Consider the following 9,102-nt stretch of genomic DNA (forward strand, 5'->3'; position numbering starts at 1 on the left):
GAGGTGACCTTCCCCAGTGCGCAGCTTCCCGTCTTCCCTTCTCCAGCCGGTTTTGCCTGGTTACCTGAAAGAAGCCTCTGATTCAGGACTCTACATTACATTTGGTGATAATGCTTTCTCACACTCTTCTAGGTTGATAGTTTCTAGAATTATCTTGTTTTGATATTGTGACAATTTTGAGTTCTGGTAGTGTAGTCTCTATGAAGTTGTACTGCTAATCCAAAGGCCAACCTTTTCTGGCAATTTGGAAACTCATGGGCGTGTGAGTCATGTGTTCATTAAGACTGGAATGCAATAAGTTTTCTGAGGTCAGGTAATCCAGAGAATGCACCTCTACTTGGATATGCCCAGTGTTTTTCTCACTAGACAGATTGTAACTGTGGAACTTTTAAAAAAGTATCATAGAATTAAAATCTCATTTTCAAGATATTACATGCCAAGGGTGCATACTTTCAATAGAATTTATTACTGTTGAGGTTAACCTTGATCATCTGGCTGAAGTAGTGTTTGTCAGGCTTCCCCATATTCGAGTTAACTTGCTATTCTTCGGAGGGAAGTCACTATAGGACAACCTACATGTGACGGGTGGGGGGTATGCTCTACTGCCCAGAAGGAAAAAACCTTTTTTTAAAAAAATTTTTCCCAAGGGATCTGTCCACTTTGACCCTCTATTTATTTATTTGATAAACAATATCAGCATTGATTCGTGGTCATGTTGGATTAAATGGAAAGAAATAATGTTTTCTTTCTTGCTCAGATTGTTCCAGTTTTGACTAAAGGGAGTTCTTCCATTTGGTTTCTAGCTTCTTCTTTTTTAAAAAAAGAAATACTGCCTTATTCCTGATACTTCAATGTGTTCTTGAGTCATCTTATATGTAGTCTCTCTCCCAGTCTTGGAATCCACCATTTCTCCTCTGAGTCCAAGTTATTTTTTGATTGGAGAATGGTGTTTTCCTACTGTTATCAAGTAGACTCTTACTCTGAGTAACCCAATAGGGCAGAGCACAACTGCCCTATAGATTTCCAAGGCTGAAAAGATTTATAGAAGTAGAAAACCTCATCTCCCAAAAAGAGGCTAGTGGCTTTGAGCCATCATCCTTGGGATTAGCCACCAAATGTTTTAACCACTACGCTATTAGGACACCTTGAAGAGTGGTATTAAAAATCAAAATGTGAATGTTTAGGGATCTTGTTGTTTCTAGGCTCCTTCCATTTACAGAGCAAGGAAATAGATGTGTTTATAATAACATGAGTGTGTGTGTGTGTGTGTGTGTGTGTGTGTGGTGTGTGTGTGTGTATAAATGGGGCTCAGGGATGCAACTTAATCATCCTCCTTATTGATGGACATTTGCTTCAAGACCCCAAAGCCCCAATATTTGGGCTATATGGCGATCAGATCATTAGAGAAGCTGCACTCTATAAAGAATAATGTGGCATCAGATCAGAGGAGACTCATCCACAGCCTGTGTTATTCAGAGGACATAACCTTAGTTTGTAAAAGTGAGGATGACTCAAAATGCTTGCTACAGCAGATCAAAGACTACCGGCATCAGTATGGATTATATTGCAACATCAAGAAGACAGAAATTCTCACCCACGGGCCCTTAAGCAACATCATAAGAGATTGAGAAAAGACAGAAGTCATCAATGATTTCCTCTTAATTGGCTCCACAATCAACATCATCATCATTGGTACCAGAAGTCAGGAGATAGACATACTACATTCGGCACATCTTCTGTCAGGAACCTCTCTAAATTGGCCAAGCTTCGGCACTTAACAACAACAACAACAACAACAGCATAGAGAGAGATCAGTTGACCTAGTGGACAGAAAGTGATGCTACCAAGCCAAAGATGGGTGACTTTACTCCATGGCCCTCAGGCCTGATTGTAATTATTTTTGGTCAAATATTCTTCTAGGTCGTATAGCCCTGGTCTGTCCACCTGCTGTACAGAGGTAACTTGTGGTTGCTGTGAAGCTGAACACTGTGACACTGATGTGTCAAATGTGATAATGATTATACATGGCGGACAGTGTTTGGTGGAGCTCCCTGATTAAAACAAGCTTGGAAGCAGGAGTGGCATTCACTCTGAAGTAGCTTGCCTCTGGAAACCCTATGAACTTGTAGAAAAGATGAAAGTTACACAAGCATTCAGGTCTTTTGTTCATCGGGTCGCTATGAGTCACCTATGCCTCAATGACATTTAACAACAACAACAACAACAACAACAACATTTCACATACTTTAGATGTGTTGCTATTGGTGGCTATTCTTTGAAAAGGGGCATCATGCTCAGAAAGGTGAAGGGTCAGTAAGGAAGAGAGAAAGGTGTTCAATGAGATGGACTTGCATAGTAATACACCACAGCAATGGGCTCGAGTGTGTCAGAGGTGATGACTATTGCCCAGGATAGGACAGGGTTCAGATCTGTTGTTTACAGATCACTATTAGTCATACTTGACAGGTTGACACCTAACAACACCAATTTATGTCTCTGGTGGCTTACTGGTAAGGAATTGCACTGCCAATACAAAGACATGTGGTTTGGATTCACCAGCTGCTCCATGAGAGATAGAGGGGCAATTTCCTCCCATTTGATTTATCATCTCCAAAAACCTGTTGGACAGTCAGCTATGAGTTGGTTCCAACATGATGGTACACAACAACCATGTACATTGATTGCATATAGAATAGTTTTGCACATAAACATCTATATTAAACTAAATGTAAGTACATGCTGATGTCTTTAAGTTTAACCTAGTACTACATGGATCATTCCATCCTCCTCTCTTTTTTGTCTGTAAGAGAGCTCTGCTGACTGTAGTGAGTTGCACTCTTAATACATTGCTTGTCTGTAACCTGCTACTTTGGCAGTGAGAAAGCTGGCTCCCTCTGTTTACTTCGTTGGTCAATTTCATTGTGCAGGGTTAGTCATATTAGAATTGTCAGTCTGTATCTCCATGGGAAACAATAATTAGAATATAGTGTTTATGTGTAGGATTGGCTTTAGTATCTAAAGCTATTTGGGTTAACATCTTTCCTTCTTACTCTTTTGCTTATTTGCTGTTAGATGCCCTTTGGTCCACTCCATCCAGCGTAGGAACTTTATGTATGAGAGAACGACACGCCTGGTTATATACCATTTCACAATTGCTGCTGTGCTCAAGCCCATTGTTGTAGATGCTGTGTCATTCCATATTGTTGAGGGTGTGGTGTTTACAAGGATATAAACTTGGTGGTAGTTCTTAGCTCTGGCATTTATGTAATGAGGTGATGTGGTTATGTAATTATATGCCATCCCCCATGATAGAATCAGCCTTAATCTGATATAAAATGAACAGAGTGGGATTCAATACCCTCACTCAGGTTACAAACCTGATTCAATGTAAAGGAAGTCTCCCAGATGTATGAACTGCATTGACTATATTAAGCTGTCTGTCTATCTATATCTATCTATATCTGTCTCTATCTCTATCTCCATCTCCATCTCCATCATCTCTATCTCTATTTATCTATCTATCCATCCACCTACCTGTTCTACCCACCTATCTAAGTTTTACTGATTTTGCCTCTCTAGAAAATTCAGCCTAAGACACGTCTTCCTTTCTTTTTGCCATTCTTGTACTTTAGCAAACATAATGTCTTTCTCCAAGGAGTGGGCCCTCCTGAAAACATGCACAACGTATGTGAGCTGAAATACCTCTAAGGAACATTCTAGTTGCTCTTCTTCTAAGACATATTTGTTGGTTCTTTTGGCAGCTCACAGCATATTAAATATTTTACATATAGGCAGGGCAGGTCAATTTTTGTCACAGTTTACGTTCCATCTTCTCTCTGTAGAATCCTCACCCACTTCTGTGGTTTCAATTTCCATTTGAATTTGGATGACCTCTCTTTAGAACTCCACAGGTATAGAGAGTCATTATCTTTACCTGACGTTTTTATTGCCAACCAAATCATAATTTCACTTTCAGCTACAACATATTCCTTGTTCATCATTCCTATGTCAATTATTGCTACCTGGCTGGTGCCAGAAGTGTGGCAAAAGCATGTGACTGCTCCTGTCCTTCACTACTGACTTTCAACCCATCTCAGGGTCCTGCTGGCTTCACACCCTAAATGTTTCTTATAAAGGTCATTTCTTTTCATCTCTCTCTGTTGTGATCACTTATATTTGAGTTATTCACACTGAGCTTGGGCTGTTTTCTGCTTTCCTGGAAGCACAAGTTGGTTGGGGTTTTTTTGTTGTTGTTGTTGTTGTTGGGGGTGTATGTGTGTGTATGTGTGTGTTTCAATCATAGGGATCTCTTCAAATCCAAATGAAAGTTAACAGTTCTGCCTTCTCATTTCTTCTGGAAGCAAATGAAAATCCCTTCGTGTGCTTTAGCGGACTCTACACCATATGTGTCTCAGCATCCCCATCTTCTATGACTTTCACCCTGCTCTCCCCATGCTGGCCCCACTTTTTTTTTTCCTTTCATTCACTCTCAATTTTATTTGGGAAGAAGGAAAACATCTCAATAACAAGGGGAAGTTGAATAGACTTGTATGTGCAGGGTCAGAAAAATTATGGCAATCAGGACAGGAAAAAGGTTAGCTATCACAATGATATTAGGTGCTATTGTGTTGACTACAACTCATAGTCAACCTATGAACAACTATTCTAAAACCTACCCCATCTTGCATCATTACCAAAATTCCTGGCATGCTCAAGTCCATTGTTGCAGTGACCGTGTCTATTCATCTCCTGGGGAATCCTCCTGTCTTAAGCCTCCCCTCTGTCTTTCCAAGCATGCTATGCTCCCCTACACCCAGGACTGGTTTCTCCCGAAAATATGCCTAAAGTGTGAGGTGAATCTTCACCCTGCTTGCCTCTCAGGATGTTTGCACTTTCTCCAAGACAGATATGCCTGCCCTTCAGGAGTCCACGGGACATGTGGTGTTGCTGAGAAGGGATGAACAGTCCATACTTTCTTTTATCGCTTTTACACACACTTTTTCCTCATTGCTTTTAACTTTACAATTATAGGCTACTTCTGTTCCTTGGAATTTTGCTTCTTTCTACCTGTTGTTTTTAGTGGCTGGCCCTTGAATCATGGACTCTGAGTTAAAGGGTAGAATCAATCTGGTTTCTAAGATATAATCTTTGTGGAAGAAGATTTTCAAGTCTTTCTTCAATAAAACCATTGTGTGGGTTCCAACAGCCAACCTTTAAGTTTGCACACCCATTTGCAAATCACTTGTGCCACCCATATTCCCTAGGGAGTTGTGTGGCTAATCTATAGGGTTCACCTCCCTGTAGGTTCAAAGTCACCAGTGGCTCAAAGAGAAAAAAGTGGGCAATACCCCCCATTGTGATTTATAGCCTCAAAAGCTTACTGAAGTTTCAACTATGAATTGATTCCCAGCTGCAATAGGGTTTTAAGTTTGTGTCGCCCAAGCTCCTCTTACCTCTTCATCATTGTTATTATGTATTGTCAATTTGAAACTTAGACTCATAGCTGACCCTCCAGCAGGTTTTCGGGGGCAATAGACCTCATGGAAAAAGACTGCCCATCTTTCTTCCATGGATAAATCAGATGCTGGATTTGAACTGGCTTTCTGCTGCGATCCCAAAGACATGCAATTAGAATCCACCAACTGCTGTGTGGGAGAAGGATAGACGATCTCCTCCTGTGTGATTTACTCTCTCTGAAAACCCACTGGAGGATCATCTGTGGGCCAGTTCTGACTCAATGGTACACAACAATAACAACAACCACCTTTGAGTTAACAGTGCAACTCCTAACCCACTTGGCCACCAGAGCGAATATCTATTTCTTTTCCAAGTTCAACTTAAATGTTCACTTCTTAACTTGAGATTTTCTTGCCTCTAAGACATAATTAATTCCTTATGTATTCTTCTTAGGTATTCCTCTTTGAAATTCTTATAATTTGTTAGGCAGTTAATTGTCTTTTCTGTTTCTTTACTGTTATGAGGTTGATTCTATGTTTCCCAAATATCAGGATTTCAAAAACCACTGGAACAGTACATCAGCAGAGAATTGCCAGAAGTCCAGGCTGAGTTTAGAAGGGGTCGTGGTACTAGGGATATTGTAGCTGATGTTAGATGGATTTTAGCTGAAAGCAGAGAAGACCAGAAGAATGTCTATCTGTGTTTCATTGATTATGCAAAGGCATTTGAGTGCGTGGATCATAACAAACTGTGGCTGACTCTGAGAAGAATGGGAATCCCGGAACATTTAAATCGTGCTAATGTGAAACCTATACTTGGACCAAGAGGCAGTCGTCAGAACAGAGCAGGGCAACACTACATGGTTCAAAATTGGGAAGGGTGCATGCCAGGGATGTGTCCTATCTCCATACCTTTTCAACCTGTATGCAGAGCAGATTATCCAAGAGGCTGGGCTCTATGAGGAGAAGCGTGGCGTTAGGATTGGTGGACGATCTATCAACAATCTGTGTTATGCAGATGACATAACTTTGCTCGCTGAAACTGAGGAGGACCTCATGCACTTATTGCAGAGGGTCAAGGACTGCAGCCTTCAGTATGGACTGAGGCTCAATGTCAAGAAGACAAAAATTCTCACCACCGGACCAATTGGTAGCATCAGGATGGATGGCGAAGAGATTGAGATTGTTCACAGCTTCAGTTTCCTCAGCTCCATGGTCAACACTCTTGGCACCAGTAGCCAGGAAATAAAAAAAACGTATTGCGATGGGAAAGTCTGCAGTTAGGGACCTCTCTATAGCACTCAAGAGCAACGGTGTCTCTCTGGAGACTAAGGTGTGCCTGATACAGGCTATGGTTTTTGCAATCACTTGTTATGCATCAGAGAGTTGGACAATGACTAGGGAGGATAGAAGGAGAATTGATGCCTTTGAGCTGTGGTGCTGGAGAAGGGTACTGAATGTACCCTGGACTGCCAGGAAAACAAACAGATTTATCTTGGAGAGGATTAAACCAAGCTACTCCTTGGAGGCAAGGATTCTGGGGCTTCGCCTGACATACTTTGGACACGTTGCCAGGAGAGACAGGTCCTTAGAGAGGGACATCATGCTGGGGAGAGTGGAGGGACAGCGCAGGAGGGGAAGACCCTCTATGAGATGGATTGATTCAGTGACTGGGGTAATCGGGATGGGTGTGTCAGCGGCAATGAGATTGGCACAGAATAGAGCACGGTTTAGGGCTGTTGTTCATAGGGTCGCTATGAGTCATAAACGACTTGACGGCACATAACAACAACAACAACAACATTACATCATTCTAGTAAATAATTACTGAGGCTCTCCACTCTTCATCGAACAGATAGCCCTCTTTTCTTGTGCAGCCTCAGTCGCATCCCTGAGACACAATGGTGAAGCTCAGAATAAACAGATTTTGCTGCATTGGATGGCTGGTCACCAGGGCTGCTTAGAATTCTGGCAAAGTGAATATTGTTGTCACTGATGACTCCCTTATTGACCTCAGTTACAAAGTTTCTATATTCCAGTATGATTCTGTCAATGGCAAGTTCAATGGCACAGTCAAGGCTTGGAATGGAAAGTTTGTCATCAATGGGAAAACCATCACTATCTTTAGGAGTGAGATCCCTCCAATATCTCATACAGTGATGCTGATGCTGAGTGTGTTGAAGTTTGCTGGTGTCTTCACAACCTTGCTGAAGGCTTGGGCTCACTAGAAGCAAAACGGGTAATCATCTCTGCTCCTTCTGCCAATGTCCCCATGTTTGTGATGGGCATGAATCATGAGAAGTATGACAACTCTTGTCATGATTGTCAACAATGTCTCCTGCATCACCAACTGCTTGACCCTTCTGGCCAAGGTCATGCATGACAACTTTGGCATTATAAGGGGACTCATGACCACAGTCCACGCAATCACTGTCACCCAAAAGACTGTGGATGGCCCTTCTGCAAAACTATGGTATATGGAGCCTCCCAGAACAACATCCCCACATTTACTGCTGTTACCAAGGCCACGGGCAAGGTCATCCATGAGCTGAATGGGAAACTTACTGGCATGGATTTCCGTGTTTCCACCCCCAATGTGTTAATCATGGATCTGACCTGCTGTGTGGAGAAAGCTGCCAGATGTGATGACATCAAGAATGCAGTAAGTAAAGCAGGTTTCAGAAGGGCCCCTAAAGAGCATCCTGGGATACACTGAAGACCAGGTTGTCTCTTGTGATTTTAACAGTGACACCCACTCTTCCACATTGATTTTGAAACTGGCATTACTCCAAACAACCACTTTGTCAAATTCATTTCCTGATATGACAATGAATTTGGCTATAGCAACAGAGGGGTCAAGCTGAAGGTTCATATGACCTCCAAAGAACAGAAGCCCCTGGGACCACTAGCCCCACCAGTAATGGTACTAGAAGAAAGAGACAGAGAGAGACCCTCAGCTGCTGAGGAGATGATGCCCTGACTTGATTCTCTCCCCTCTCCCCAGAATTTCACATCTTTGACACAGTTTCTATCCAGCCCCCCTGAGAAAGGGGAGGGGTTTAGAGAGTCCATCTTGTTATGTATCATCAATGACATTCACTGTTCTCAGAAAAAAAAAAAAACCCAACCAAAACACAAACAAACAAACAGATAAAAATTACTGAGTTGAATGGAGGAGTTTGTGATGAGAATAGGGATAGAAGTTTGCCCAGTGAGAACCTAACACAGTACATGGCTTATAGAAGCTTCCTACAGGGACCTCTGTACTGGGTGTTGAAATTATTTACAACTTCTTTCTTTTTTTTTTTTTTCACCCCATGTCCTGTCATTCCTCTTGCTACTTATATTACTTTCCAGGTCATATATAAAGATTTCTGGCTGAATGATGTTTGCAAGCTTTTTGAGCCCAGGAAGCATATGTTTTTCATCTGTACTCTGATAGGAAATCGTCTATCAGGTACAGCCTGGGACAAAAGAGAGGGTGATCAATGGCACAGCAGCAGACTGTCAGGAATGTCAGTTCAAGGGCAGGTGCTGCTTGAACTGGGTTTTGAAAGATGAGGAGGTGCTTGTCTGAATGCCAAAGACAGATGTGGAGGAGGAGAACATTTCAGCAGAGGGCGCGTATAAAACCCCAAAACCCTGC

At 42.0% G+C, this 9,102-nt stretch overlaps 1 pseudogene; it reads left to right on the forward strand.

Annotated features, from left to right (window-relative positions):
- The first annotated feature begins 7,357 nt into the window (after nucleotides 1-7,357).
- LOC102849948 lies at nucleotides 7,358-8,436 on the forward strand (annotated as a pseudogene).
- The last annotated feature ends 666 nt before the right edge of the window (nucleotides 8,437-9,102 follow it).

Source organism: Elephantulus edwardii, unplaced genomic scaffold (assembly GCF_000299155.1).
Source record: "Elephantulus edwardii isolate Elephantulus edwardi_28Jun2011 unplaced genomic scaffold, EleEdw1.0 scaffold00010, whole genome shotgun sequence".
In the NCBI taxonomy this organism is placed as follows: domain Eukaryota; kingdom Metazoa; phylum Chordata; class Mammalia; order Macroscelidea; family Macroscelididae; genus Elephantulus; species Elephantulus edwardii.